Source organism: Struthio camelus, chromosome 2 (genome assembly GCF_040807025.1).
Source record: "Struthio camelus isolate bStrCam1 chromosome 2, bStrCam1.hap1, whole genome shotgun sequence".
Classification (NCBI taxonomy): Eukaryota; Metazoa; Chordata; class Aves; order Struthioniformes; family Struthionidae; genus Struthio; species Struthio camelus.
The window spans coordinates 126,323,898-126,340,097 of record NC_090943.1 but is presented as its reverse complement, the minus strand read 5'-3'; positions in this window follow the sequence as shown (position 1 = coordinate 126,340,097).

Genomic DNA, 16,200 nt, shown 5'->3' with positions numbered 1-16,200 from the left:
TTAAGGGTTTTTGTGTCAAGTTGCTGCTATCATTGTTTCTTGTCACTTAGCAGAGTCAGTGTGATATGATTGATTCATTGGTATCTCATATCTTCTGCTATTATCAGCTAAAGAGCAAGGGTCACAGATTAAATTTCTGATTTAAATCTTTTTTATGATGTTTACCTGCTAAGCTGCCAGTACTAATAAGCTACATTATTCTTAAGCTTTATCAGTTTGCTACTACTGTTTTTAAATCTAAGTATGAATCAGCCCTGTCAAATCATCATGACTTGAAAGGAATAATGACTGAATCAACGTAGATGCTGTGAAGAGGGCACGTCTGTTTTTACTCTTAGATCTAGCTTATTTAGAACTTACTGTACTTAGATATCTGTTTTCAGGATAATGAAAGTTATTTTCTGAAAATGTATTCATGCTCAATTTCTCACACAGTTGTGATCCAATTTGTTTCATTTTCCAACAAACTATAAAATAATTCTGACCTGTTTTTTCTAGTCTTTTTCTCTAGTCGTCTTCATTCAGCGCTTATGCTGAATGGACTTGCTTTAAAAAAAAAAAAAAAACTATCTGGGTGCTTTCTGGCTTGCAGTACTTGAGACTATAAAAGACCATTTTCTTTTGCTAATGTCTACAATCTTCTGCCATTTTGTTGCATAGATATTTGTCAGCTGGAAGTTCTTTATCTTTGAGCGGTTATCTTAGGTTTTTCAGCTTCCTCACTAAATGTATAATCTTAACTATAAACCTGACTGATGTATTTTCCTGAAATATTATAGAAGTCATTCTTCATTAAACTGTACAATTTTCAAGTTTGGATCAATTTTTTTCATTTTGTGGTAGCAGAGAAGTGCAGTTCATGAGTTACAATTGAATGATTACAACTTTCCTTTATAATTCTATTTATTCAGCTTTTTTCCTCCCAAAAAAAGTTTTCCATGAAAAGCCTAGGCTTGGGGCCTTTTTTCTAGTGTTTTTGGATATCTTGGGCCCCAGTTGCATGTTAATAATGCCCCAAAATTTTAGCTTAGTAATTCCTGACGACTGTCAGAATCTGTTAGGAATATTTAGTAGTTTAAAATAATTGTTCCAAATCCATCTTAGATGTGATGTAGTGTACTAGCATTCTTTGAAAGCAGAGTATAACCCACTAAATTAAGACAGATTTTTTTTTAAATACCGAAGACAGGGGTGAAGAAGCAAAGATGATCAAGTTTTCCAGGTGTCTTTTGTCATTGAAGATAATTTGACCATCTGAGACTACTGCTAGGAAAAAGATGAAGATTCTCCATACAGTTCCTGCAAGAAATGCCCAGCACACGAAACGCTCGTCTCTGCAGCACCGTGTGCCGTCTCTAGGCTGACGAGAGGCGAGAAGACTAAACTATCCTCTTTCTCCTAGGAAGTCAAGGTGCAGGCATTTCAAGTTGTCAAGTGTATGTTTGGATAAAGAAAAGACACCGTTTTCCACTACAGTCAGTCAAAAAGTAAATAGAACAATGCATCACTAATCCTAGTGTGTTAGTTTTGAATCAGCAGTTCACTTCTGAAGCAGAACTCTCCATCATCCCCACTTACCCTGCTTTAGTTTATATTGCAGAGCTCTCAAACGCTTCATCGAATTCCTTTTGGGTGAAAATAAAGTTGAAGACGTAGTTCGAGAGCACTCCTGATGTTCTTCAACCACTAATAACTCTTAGTCCATGCGACCAAGTTAAAGTTAAATCAAAGGAAAATTTCCCTGAAACGTGTATCGTGTGAACAACTTATTTACAGATCTGCTTTTATCCAGGCCACAGTGCTTGTGGATGTAGCCAAAACATCCCCAAGTAAATGTTCCTCTTGAGTTATGCTGCTTTTGCTTGCATCAACTGTACCAAAGACCAAAATGAGGACACACAGCATTTCCTAACTTCGAAAGTAATTACTTAAATAAGTGATTTACAAGCACTGATAATTACTGGCAGTTTTTCCTACCCAAGCTCTTTAGCAATATGATGTTGCACAGACTGGCAGCTAGAAAGGTATTTATTTCTCTTCCAGCTGATGAAGCAGTGTCTACAATCTCACACGTTCTGATCTATTTTCTTTAAGTTTTGTTTCAATATCCTGCTGTTGATCAGCTTTCTGATGAAGTTGAAACCAACAAAACATGGTGATTTAAATATATATTTACTGTGTCTTTAAAACTTTTTAAAACTTTCCTTCTGGTGCAGCAGAAGCACTGGAAGTAAAGGCAGTAACTGAGAAGTGAAAGCAGCAGTGCTTATTGCAGGGTTAGTTCTCTGTAAGTTATAGACATGGTTATTGTGGCCACCACTACTCTTAAAAAAGGTTACCAATCTACAGATAGCTATTAGTATTTTTTTAAACATGAAGGAGCTTAATATGGGAAAAAAACAGACAGCCACTGTCCCAGAGCTTTCCAGATGCATCCCTATTCATAGAGAATTGTGATGCCACTGTTCTCCTAAGGACTCGCAATATTCCTCTGAAAAACATTAGGTACAAAATTCTGTCTCCTTGCAGATGCTTTCAGTTTGCTGAGCATCTGACCGGAAAAAGCTGTCTAAGAACAGATACCAACATAAAGGAGATACTGATTCAGCCATTCCCCATTGTTATCTGTTAAACACTTTTTGAAATTGCACTAACTCAACATTGGAACAAATCATGATGTTCCCTTATCTCCTATTCTCTTAATTTTGATAGAGAGCACAACTTCAGTTTTCCTTTTGGTCAGCTGTTCAGGAAATCTCCAGGTGAGACTTTCAAAGACACGCAAGGAGTTGTCTGACATGATTTGGATACCTGCTTCTTTGCTGTTAATCGCAATCTAAATTGGAGAAGGTGGAAGGAAATGATTGCATGACAAATCTTTGGCACAGAGCTGAAACTGGCTAAACTCGAGGAATTTTATGCCCCCTGAATTTGGTTGAACCTGCATAGATACTTAATTAGATATTTTGATAAATTGTCACCTAACTTAAAGGAATATGTTTGTGTTGCAAAAGTTGTTCAGAGATCATCTCTTTCTATCATGTTAGGTACTCCAAATAACATAGAATCAGACTGAAGTTTATATTCAATCTTCCCCAAAATTGTAAAAGTTAAATTTTGATAGGCCTTCATTAATGTTTATGAAGCATATTCAGAGTGCAAAATAAAGATGACTGGTAAAAGGAAAAATTATTAAGCTATACTTGATTTTCTTTTTTTTGAGCATAGTTACTTTAAGTACAATTGTGCATGCTGATAGCTTGGAAACCAGCCTTAATTATTCTGTTGTTCACAAAAACACTAATCAAAACTTTAGCTCTCAAAGCTCCATTTTAAAAGGAAGATTCTATGGCTGTGGGTTGCTCATATGCTATGCAGATCTGCCAAATCACAAGTCATAAATTAGTTGTTTATTCCTTTTCATCCTGGCTCTCTTCCTCAAAAAATGCTTTCTTAACTTGTTCAAAATGTTTTTTTTTAACAAAAAAAAAAAAAGCCCACAACTGTAATAAATATACATTTCAAATATAATCCCCAAAATCTTACACATCTTATTTAAACTTGAGTTGATTTTAAGTTTCAATTAAAAGTTTGTATATAATTATTATTAGGACTTTGATGGAGACAGTACTGCATTCCTAGCTATGTAGGTCTGATAATTAATCCTATCACTATAGGAGGAATTATGTATTATTTCTACCTGAACTTAAACATTGGCTCCTAGCAGCTGGTGGTTGCTATGGTTTGCCTGATAAACTAGGGCCCATTTGTTCTCCAGAAGTTTTTATTCTGACAATAGAAAGCAACTCAAATTACTTTTGTGTTTTCTTAAAGATTAGATTTGGGCAAGAACATAAGAGGGGAAGTGACACATTAGACACTGTCAACCACAAGTAAGGAAGAGAAAGCTAGAACATATGCTAAAAATCACAGAAGTGTGTGAAGTGAGACTTATTTTACAAAATAGCTTGATGAAGTTTTTTGGTCATGCAAAGTGTGAAGCTTTTTATCAACAAAGTTTTATCTACGTATTTTAAACGTGTGGCAGCAAACTAGCTACCTTGCAGAGATCACATTGATTGTATCATGATGATGCCAAGCAGGTAGCAGTTGTGCCCGTCTTACGAAGAGCTGCATGCCTACGCCCCCAGGAAGCGAGTTAGCATCTTTTGCTAGGCCAACTGACTTAGATGGAGTTGGGGGAGAAAGGAGGGGGAGAGAGAAAAGGACAACTCTGGGACACAAGACTGAAAACGGACAGGAATCTGAGTTTGTCCCTACCTGCACATTATCAGTTGGTGTAATTTAAAAATAGTCCCCCCTACAGCTGGTCTTTTTTTCTTTTTAGTAGCCACTCTATTTGTGTTATGTCACAAAATGTTTCCTTTGGGGTACTGACAGGGCATCTTTCCTTTTGCCAGCTGTTTCGTTTGTCACTTTCCAAATTTTAATGACTCTGAGATTGCAAATAGAGGCTAAAGTAATGGTGGGAACATTTCTTATGTACCAGGATGACAAGTCTTTTTCCTACACCAGAGAGAGCAGGCTAGAGTTGAGCTCTAATTAAACAAGGCCTTCAGTATTTGTGCTTCAAAACAAGTATCTTGGGAATGGACCTTCATGTGAGTATAGATGAGTTTCAGTCCCATAATTGACTTGTATGGTGGGTGAGGGTCATGCTTCTGACAGGTTTTCAGTTCAGGGAAAAGTAGTTTTTTGTTTCTTTCTTTTTCAAGAACCTGGAATCTGTGTGACAGCCCTTGCACCCAAGCCTTCTCCAGCAAAGGATGTACAGTGATTGCTGCGTGGCTTCGATTAGGCATGCAGCTCTGGAAGTGACCGAGGCTTTTTTACGCCTGCTACAGCCTAATAGGGAGAAGTATTAGCTAGCCTCATCTTCTTTAACATGTGGGACTTCATCTGCGATTCCCATGTGAACGTGAGGCGGTGATAACCAGGTGCAGCATGTACAAATAGATGTCTGAAACAATAACCTCTAAGTTGAGCTGTTTCACTTGCTAATAGCATTTTGATACTTAGGCCTGAATATTTTGTAATGTTCCCATAAGATTTTGCAACAGCTCTGTCCAATTAATATTAATTAGATATGCTTTGGCTACTGACTAGCTCTCCCATCATTATATGCCATTTTTAGTTTGTTTGGTCATGTACAATCTTACACAAATTTACTACTCTTATCAGTTACTCTTGACAACTGGAGATTCCAAAACAAACGATCCAAAAAAAAAATTGAATTCTGAATTATTCATTTTAACTTCTTAAAATCTCATTATATTGGTTTGAAAATGCTTAATTGAGTGCTTCTTCAATTTTGACTTCAGTTTATAGGCCTTGGTTCTTCGAAACGCTTGATCATATGTTTGTTAAGTGCTTTCAAAATCTATTTCATAATTTATGTAAGTATTTGGGGCTCTAACCTCATCCTACTCATTGCTGAATATGCAAAAATATTGCCCAGCTCAAAAGAAGCTGCACAAAATTGAATAATAAAGTCCTTCTTAAATATTTGCTACCTCAAGTAGTCCAGAGATTTGGGTATTTCTTGATAGGCTTCAGAGTTTGCCAAAGTTTTAATGTAGTGCAGAAGACTTTCTAATGGAAAAGACAGGAATGTAGAAATCTGTCAAATGATGCAATAAAAGCTTTTGTTGTTCACTTCCTAAGCAGGCTGGCGTGTGGACCCCAGATTGAGCATCCCGTTTCCAACTCATGAAAATCTGTGAAAGCCTAATCTAGGAATTAAACTCTGGTAAAGAGGTGATATTACTTGCTTCATTTTCCAAAAGTCAGACACTGCGTTCTTTTTCTTTGATAGAGTCGATGGCTTTATGTACTTCTTGGTGGACTTGCGTTAGTTTTCTTTCTTTGTTAATGTCTTGAACATGGAAACTTCAGCCAGCTTCTTCCGCCATGTAGTATCTTCCGTTCATAATAACTTTTTGCTGTTATTATGCTGTTACTACATCTGTGTGAAATAATCAGTCATGCAGATAACTGTTGCATAGATTTTAATCTGTGGTCTTTAGATTGGCACGGAGTTCTCAAATTTTATTTTTTTTTAACGGTAAGATGAATAACGCCTTGGAAAATGAGAGAGGGGAAGAAAACCACAACAGTGTTTGTGGTTATATTAGAATCTTCTTTTTAAGTCATTTTTAAGAGTGAGTTTTAATTGAACAAATTAGTTCTTATATATCTCCTTGAAGTCCCACTCTTCCCTTTAAAGTATATCCTCAAAACCTTTTTTATCATTAATCTTATTTTTTCATTTTTATTATGTTTTAGATCTTCTTTGAAAAGTGAAGTAAGCTCATTTGACTGGCAGGAATTTGCATGCAACTAGTATATGTCTCGACACAACGTAACAACAAGGCCCAATTCTTTGTCCTCCCCTCCCCCCCTTTTTTTTAAACCTTGACAAAAGTCCCTTTATCCTTTGAATTAATACTGGCACTGGGTGGAAAAGAAGACTAAAGTTAACAAGAGTTAAATTATTTATTTATTAAACATGTGGATCAGCATAGGGAAGTGGCTCTAAAAGTTGTCTTAGCTGCAATGTCTGAAAATCCTTGCTTATAGCCTAACAACCTGGGTATAGCAACATCATACAACAGCTCAGCCACATCCATATCAGCAGCTGGATAGTTTTTCTGGTATAGATAAAGCAATGTTATTGAATCACACTGTCATGTTTCTCATATTTAGTGCTGTCTCATTCTCTCCTGTCCCTGTTCCACTAATACTTGAAAGCTGAGAGATTATTTCAGGGAAGTATTGTGTATACTGCATTGTCCTTATGCTCATGTCTATGCAACTCCTTTTGGTCACTACTGGAGAACATGATACTGGAGGAGACAGGTCTGCAGTATGAGCCAGTATGGCAGGTCCTATTCTTACAGTACCCAACATCATTTTAAGCACTTTTATCCTTACGGGATAGACTGTTTTCAAATAATTAAGTGCAAAGAGGTGAACTTACTTACTGTACATATTCATGTTAATAAAAAAAACTCTCTTCTAATAAGCAAAATACCTTTGGGATAGCCTCAGGTAAGTGCTATCTACAGAATGATACTTTAATACCTGACAGAGTTTGCAGATATTTTCACACAGTTTGATTTTTCTGTCTCTAAAACCTTAGCATGGCTATTGTTCTTTCCGGGTTTCAGCAGGACATTATTCCAGATGGCAGCACCTCAAATGAAAATTAAGAATAAAAATTCTATGTGTTTCTCTTTGAGTTGTGCAGTCAGGCACAACTTGCTCCTGGAAAGAGGCCAGGCTTCTTAACAAACAACAAACTTCAGTAAAATGATCAAAGAGAAAGTATACAGGTGGCATTTTTAACTGAAAAGAACCCAGTTGCATGCTGTAATAGACTAAAATAGTTAAGTTTCACTAGAACAAAGGAATGAAGTTGCTAAACTTAATTTGAGATGATGTATTCTGGATGTACGTGAAACACATGGAATTTCTATCCCTAATATAGGCTTTGCCGCCCTAACTAGGGCATATGCAAGTTTCAGGTCAGCACCAGAGATTCATCTTACCTAGATGTAGTAGTTGTCTATGTCTACCCTGTTTCATATATCCGCTTTAGAACAAGATGAACCATGCCCTTATGTTATGAAAGAAGCCCTATTCAAATGAAGGGAGTTATGGCTCAGTTCAGCTGCCCAAGCATGTGGCACAATTTCAGATGCTCCGAGGTATCTCACCTGGTTTCCGCCTGCTGCTCGGGAAGGGTGTGGGTGTCCCATAGACCCTGCGGGGGTATTTGCCAGTCACGCAGGGATGTTTCAGAGAAGCTGGGCACTGAATCAATTCCTTCTGATGGCATTTGGTTGGATATCAGTGAATCATTGCACTGGCAGCTCAGGCACCTGGCTCAGATGTAGACTAGAGACCCATTTAGCTGACAAGCCACGAAGAGTCCCCTTTGGGATAAACAGAATCACCTTCTAGGCTCCACTGAGCCTAGTTATAGATAGCTAGACACCTGAATTTAGGTATCTTAAATTTGAGCTAAATCCTAGCTTGTATTGGTCAGATAAATTTTTTCTTGATATGCCTACTGCTTTCTGGAAGTTTGTGAGCCAAAACAGCTGAAAGAGCAGGGCACCTGGAAGCCAGAAGAAAACCCTAGACAAAACCTAGAGCAACACTGGCTGCGTGACTTTCAGAAAGGCCTAAGAGTGCGTTGCCAGCTAAACGTTGGCTAAAAAAGGATGGGAACTATGTACAATGCTATTCCCTCTTGCTGTTGTTCTCTATTGAGGGGAACAGGATTTAAGCATACAGGGATGTATCAAAGAAACAATTGATTGGTTCACTAATTTCTTCTTCTAACTTTAGCAATCCAGGGGACTGCACATTTTTGATAGCTGCCTGAGCCAAAGAGTAAGACTCTCTATTCTTTATTCTTCCGTTCAAAAAGCAGCATGGCACAGCAACTTTTAAAGGTAAAGTGTATGAGGCAAACCGGAGAGCTGCAGAAGGTCGGGCAATCTTTCAAGTTTGCCAAGGAAGTCCTCAGATTGGAATCCAATACTTCAGATCAAGATTTCTTTGGAAGTAGCTACTGCTTATAATTAGTTCTTAACTCTGTAATGTGCAGAACATATCAGAGTATCTATTGTGTGTGCGAGGCTGTATTCACCTTTGGTAGGTTCATAGAGTATACTAATTAAAGGGAGTCTGGAGATACCCAAAAGCTCAGTAAAACAAACTGATGCTGACATACACAGATAATGTCAACTGATAGCTAGTTGGCATTGTGAATTGTTTTGTAATTATGTAATTATGCAATTAAAGCAAGCCTGTACAAACTTTAACTTTCAGGAAACTAAAAAAATACATGTAGCTATAAAATTATATTTAGCTACTAATTTCTTGTCAAGTCTGCCATACCTGCTCATAAAATGTTTAATAAAGAAGATTACACACACAGAGTTTAATAACTTTCTTCTAGAAGCTGCAGCATGTAACAGCACAGTCCTATAATACCAGATTACAACCATAAAAAAATATATATATATTTTGGCTCTTCATTCTATACACCTTCTTCAAGTCAAAGTACAGTTACTACAACTTCAGTCTCTTAAAGGCAGGAAGATACTTACTTACAGGCTACCAAAGTCCCACTGACTTAGCAAGAATTTGAGGTTTTGTATGCAGGGATCTTTAGACTGGGAACTGAAACTGTTGGTTACTGGGATTCAGTTTTCTTCCTGAATTTAATTTCTGTTTCATTGTCAGAAAATATATCCTAGGGCTTCATAGGGAAAATAAATAGCAGTCGGTATTGAGCCCTGAACTATTATATGGTCTTTCTTTAGGATCTTGCATGAATTGATGTTGTATACAATACACAGATATCTCCTGACAGACATGGGGAGGCTGATGATGACTAAAGGCACACTGACAGATTTATAGTAAGAAAAATATTCAGAATAGAAGTCTACAGAAACTAAATGTCTTAGATTGTTGACTTCCAAGTCAACGGACAATTTTGCACCTGTGGCCTGAGAATGGATTTTGGTTCTATATGTCTGAATTTCCAATTATCACAACAAATCTTTTACAAATAGGCCAACTAACTTGCTAATAACACTTTGCATTTTTTTCAGGGACTAATGAATCAGGGTTCTTTGCACACTTCTTTTAGTTTCAGTTGATGGATATTTTTGCAGAATCAGGCTGTACAAGGTATATACAATAGATGAGCTGTCACAAATGTCTTTTGCTTTGGGTATTTCCAGCTAATGTTGAATAAACTAACCGGAGGAATTTATGGAAAACTAAATGTATTCTATCTGCTGGATAAAAGCAATAGGCATACCACAGATGCAGAAATGGCTGAAAATGGCTGAATTGTCTATTATCAAATATTTTTCAGTTTTGAGGGTTTTTTTTTTTTTGGGGGGGGGGGGGGGAGTATTGCTGTTGAACAGCTCTTCTTGCAGCCACAAGTCCCTTTCACGTCAATATAGCCTAATCCGACTTTTATCTCAAGGTATGTTGTGTGATAAATCTTTTTTTTAAAGTGCTTAGCTATCCAATACATCTTTAATGCTTTTGATACTCAACACCGGGGGGGGGGAAAAAAAGTAGAATTTCTAAGGACATGTTCATTACTGACCTAATCTGTACTTATCCACTATGCAACTGCTACCATTATCAAAACTTATGATACAGTAGAATAAAACAAAATGAATAAAATGCGTACACAGGAAAAATGAATGCTGCCAGTATAAATTGTTTTACATCTTACTTTATACAAGCAATTTCCCTTCACTGGGAAAAGCCTTCTGACAGTTAAATGAACCTTAAGGTGCTTTGGGGGCTGGCACAATTTTACTTCCTTTGTTTTTCTCATGCGTTATTTATGACCTGCCAAGAGCTTAGAAAAGAAAAGCAAAGGCTCTCTCTCTTAACATTTAACAATGCTTTCATTATTGGAGCAAATAAGTTTGAACTAACTAGGGCACTTTTCTCTGTAACTTTTAGCTACAGTACCTAAAAAGCAATATAAACTTAAATGTTGCTATCTATCTGAAATATCAGTATTTTCTTCTCCCGATTGTGTTGTTATAAAGATGCATCAACAATCGCGAAGGGCTATACTGTCACCGTTTTCAGATGAAGGGCTCAGTTTTCCTAGTTTTTATGTGCGTGGGGTCATATTGAAGTATATCTGTAAGAGCACGTATGCTTACTGAAGCTCCCTATGTATACCTATTGAAAAAGGGTTGGTATTATCAGTTCCTCCATAAACTCCTTGTGAGTTTCAGTTTCAACTTTATAATTTATTTTTTAAATTAAGCAGAATACAATAGTGAGTTTTAAATAGTCTGCCATATGTATTCACCACACTATTGTTTGCTAATGGTCTTGTCCCCCTTTCAAAGAACAATGCCCCTTCTGCTGGTGAGCTGAAAATTTGCTTTTAGAGAAGGCTTAAAGGCTGTCACTTCTTAGAAGACAACTGTCTTGATAAAATGAGATAAAATATCAACATATTTAAAAAGTGGGGAAATGGTGGCATTATGGGCAAAAGAACTGAGAAATTAGTCCAAATGCCTGCATCTTGCTACTTCAGCTTTTTGGTATTCATAGACGCTGTTTGAATTGGACTCTTTGGCCTACCTGCTTCAGTTTTCCAACTGTAAAGTAGTTGTAATTGCTGGAAGGGAAAACCTTGAGGTTTATAATGTACATTGAGATTGTTCTGCAGAACATGCTTACTAGTATCAGATATTAAAATCTTACAGCAAGGGATTAAAAGGTGCTTTTGATGATCCAAGTCCTTACATGCGTCATAGTGAAATGACTTTGGTAATATTTTGAGTTTCCACATGCTAAAGCCACAACACAGTTTAAAATAATGCGGTCTCGATAGAGTATTTATAAGCAAGATCAAACTAGCAATTGGGAGTCTCCCAGCTCTAATCACAGCTCTGGCACAAACTACCCAGCCTATGCTAAGGGACTTGGAAATAGCAGATGGATTCAGTAGAACCGCACCAAGGTGGTGGATGTAGTCAAGCTCGGTAGAGAGCCGGTATTGCCCCTGCAAGCAGAGAGCGTAGTCATGCTATACCAGAATACACGACTGCCACAGCCACTGCCTCACCTCTGGCGTGAACTTGCCCTTCTCAACGGTGTAAGCTCGCCTAAAGAACGGTGAGTGGGAGCAGCTCCGACGGCTGAGGAGTGGTGATCGGTACCCACTGAGATGCTACAGAACCAGTTTGTTGCTGCCTTAAGTCTCCACTGGAGTGCATGCTTAAGTTTCAAAGAAAGAAGCAATCTGTAGAGTAAGTAGGCGTGCTGCGTTAACTAACACTAAGTAGCACGTACAGCTCTCAGTAACTGTGGTTCATGCTCAGGCTTTTCTTTGGTCAACATGTATGTGCAAAAGCCATTCCTTCCAATGTCTGCTGCTCCTGTCACGTATGCAGTAGGCAAAAGACATTGCAATGGGACTTGCTGAATCCAACTACCAGGCAAATGTTAATACAACTTACAGATATCACAAGACTTTTTAGAATATTAATTAGATTAGATTGCTAAGTTACTTTCAGTGATGCTTTAATTTAACTCATCTTAATTTTATTGGAAGAGCTTAGAGGCAAGCACAGATATGCCTCCACTACCTCCTTAAACATGGTAACTCAGATAGGTAACTTCTTAAGTATGCGGACATCATTGTAATCATGTCACCATACATGTCTGCATGCATGTGTCTCCACAGGTAAAGCTTGTTAACATTAGGATGAGGAGAGCAGGAGGCAGGTTGCTGTGATGTCATGGCAGCTTATTCTGTTTTCTCCTTTGCGTTATGGTAGAGATCTATAATTACTGCTTCTGCTTTTCGCAATAAATGCTCACATTCTAAAAAAAATATTATTTTTGCATCCAGTTCATCATCTGTTTACATTTTCGTGCATTTAATGTACTTAATGTGCTTTGTTGCTGTATTTTAGAATACTAATAATTTCTCTTTACTCAGTTTTTACTCATCTGCAAAATCCTCTATTTTCACTTTTTCTTTTTATTCAAACATGTTAGCTATTTTCAGAATTTAAAAAAAAATCTCACTATCGCAGCATGTTAAAACATTTTAAACCTCTAAACCATTTAACTGACTGATACTTTCTTGGAGGAAACCCGAATCTAGGTGGACTTCTTAAATACTCTGTCTCAAAATGCTCACAAATACGACATGTGATGTTAAAACCAGCAGCTCCTCTTTAAATAAGTGGCTCTGGCTGATCACTTGGGATTAATGTACTCTAGTTCATGTTCTTTTGGAGGGATATGGACAAATAAGCAACTGGAGCTTTACCCTGAAAAAGAAAAGAAATAATAGAGGAAAATGTCCTTGGTAGCATTTACTTTACCCGCTTTAGTCTACGCAATCCAAAAGTAATTCAAACAATTCCTATGCATGGGCCAACACGTGGTATACATCAGGCCTCTGCTTGCATCGAGGCGGCTTTGGCAATCTGTGGGAAGAAGTGAACCAACTGTGCTGATTTTGGCTACCACCACCTCCATCCTGGCTCCTTCTGCGATATGGGACTCCTGAGCACTGTCACCTCCTCCCTGTGAGCCATTTCTAGCATAGTCTCTATCCTCCAGTTGCAGAGTTAAATACGGTATGTTAAGTGTGGCTATTGATTCCTATGAAGATTTTAGTATATGGGTGGGAGGCTTAGGCAGATTGCCCATACCTGGGCTAGTTACAGGTATTTTTGTAGTCAATGCTCAGTATTGTACTTCTATTTTATATGTTTTTATATGCAGACACAGACAAAATTTACTTTCCTCAAGCACGGGACATGATAGTCCTGCTTCAAATGCCAAGAAGCATGTGGGTTGATGTGCCTAATGGCGTAGCTTTATGGCATAACCATGTCCAGATAGACAGGTTTTTGTGGCTTTGTGCTGGAGGAGGACAAATGATACCTAAGTTCTATGAAATTAGACCAGTGCAGCAAACTGGAAGCAATACCTGTTTAGCAGTGACAGTTACATCGTCAAACCTTCTCTTCTAACGGTTTAATGGTTTCTAATGGTTTAATGCTTTGAGTTCTGTGGCTGCAAAAGTTTTGCTCTGTATCAATTGCCTTAAAAACACATTACGTGTCTAGTGGAGCTGAAGTCTAAGAGCTGCAAGGTACTAAACTTTCTGTAATTTTTTTTTCCATGCACCAGTTATGTGAGAGGCAAATATAGTTAAGTGTAGGCTTTATGCTTTTCGGTTGGTTTTGAGCTCCATCCTCCTTTCCAGTCTCTCGCTGTCTGACACCAACCGGCCCAGTATTCGGGATGGTCATGTCACCGAGTGGAAATGGGAGACAAGAACTGAGCTCTGTTCCAGATCATGGCAGAGCACTCGGCATTGAAGCCGCTATGGGCATGTGAGCTCATAGTTAAAGTATAAAATAACCTTTACTGGGATCAGATTGAGGGAAAATCCTCCAGCAGTTTTCCTGAACGTAACAGGCTGCAATATACTTTTCCCCTCTGCGCCACGAGAAAAGGGAGGGAATGAATTCTTCCAGTCTCTTTCAGCTGAGGGAGTGGAAATTCACTGTGTACACTTGGATGAATGTTTTTACTCTCAAATTCTTTACAGAATAATAGCTTTGTAGCCAGAACCGTAAGAGCAGTAGCTCTAACAGTTGCTAAATAAATGAGGCCAGGCAGGCTGGAGGGACTGCAGGTGATTGTACTGCCTTGTCAGACTGGTTGAGGAGGAGGGTGCAGTGTATCAGAGGGCAGCTGCAAGAGCACCTACGCTGCAGGGGAAAAAAGGCAGCATATCAGTGATCTGTAGAGTCGCACTTCAGAGATTTACTACAAGTTGGAGTTGTAAATATTTGGACAGAATTAGAAAACTCCCTCCAAGACTTTTTCTGCGTGAGTGGTGATTTTTGGTTGGCTGCTGGTAGCCTTATTGGTCTACGCTTGTTATAAATTACAGTTAAGGAATCGTTGGCTTGGTGACAAGAGTAGTACAGGCAGAGTGCTTTTCCGAGGGTCATGTGATAACTGAAATCACATATTAACTGCAGTCTTCTCACTTTTGGCTAAAATTGCAAAATATTTTGATACAACAATTAATGTAGATAGCTACTGTTCTCGTCTTGCAACGAACAGAACGCCACGTTCAGCTCCCAGCCTCGCAGTCTTGTTTAAGTAACACACAGTGGGGAGTTGCCAGCTCCTGTGGTTTTTGTTGCAGCTCATTTTATACTTGATTTTTGTTCTCAAGACTCGAGGTGCAGGAATTGAGGGATTGCAATAGAACAGAACTTTATTTTTTCTAAAAAGAAAATAGAAAAACTCTTCAGCTTGCAGAGCGCTTGGAAAATGTGAGTCAGGTCCATCCTCAAGCTCAGAAACCAGAAAGCAAATAAAGAAGCTAACGATGTTGCTCAGAATAAATAACCGCATTGTGGGGCACCTGACTGGGGGGGGATGGGGGGAGCGGCTCTTCATTTTTGTTAATCCTCAAGCCTGGCACATCTGCCACAAGGTAAATAAACAAATCATTATTGGAGTCGAGAAAGGACAAGCTAATGTAAAACAGGCTCAGGATATAAATTAGTAGTCACAGTGCTCTGTTACAGGTGAGTGCTTGTGAGGGAACTGGCTTAAAATGCCGAATAAACCCATATAAACCCTTCTGCTGAAATCCAGAGAACATGTTTATCCTACCACTTTATTTTAATCTAAGAATTAGCAACAGCTACTATGAAAAAATGCGTATGCAGACCTACAAACACTGAGAACTCTCTCTGGTAAACTTCTTTCCCTCGATGGCTTCTCTGCCATCTTAGAGCCCGTGGAGCATCTGCAGTACTGGAGACACTGAGCAGCCGGAGAAAGTCAGGCTCCTCTCAACCAGAAGATACCAAAATTTTAAGTGCTACTTTTTTTTTTTTTAATTTCAATGTTTTATGGGTTGAAATTTCTGCTCCTTCTTTGCAACCATGAGGATTATCAGTGGCAAAGAAAATAAAAGGTGAAATTCTTGCGTAATCTCAGCCTCAGCACCAGAGGTTTTATGGAAAAAACGGTGCAAGACTAAGGACAAAACAATGACAGCTGGTAACAAGTAAACGTGCTCATCTCCAAAATGCTTTCATATTCTCAGAGAGTGTTAAAGCAAACTTTGCCAAAACTTGTCAGGAAGTGTCACATTATCTCTTCATATTTATTTCTTGGGTTAGCACTGGCTTGCAACATTTAAATCTCAAGATGGTACGTTAGGCTAAAGAACATGATCATACACACACCGAATAAACTGTTAAGTAGATGTCTGACTCACTAGCCCAAACCTACAGATAATTAGCACTCCTAAGTTTGAACAGATGAGTAGACCTAATAGAGCACACACACGAACCTGCGGTCTGAAAATAACCAAATGGGGGCTATTTCGGGAGTGCTTGAGGAGCATAATGGCAATATGCCTGTCCTTACAGGTCAGCCAGCCTTAAGAGTTATCTCATGTTTCCCCCTTCAGATTACAACTAATTGTTTAAAAAAGGACTTCTGTCTGAGGTGAAGTGAAATTTGTGGGGGGGGGGGAACCCAGCCCTTACGCTGTGAGAAGTACTGACTGCTCAGGCTCACGTTGATTTGCTCGCAACTGGATGAATAGGG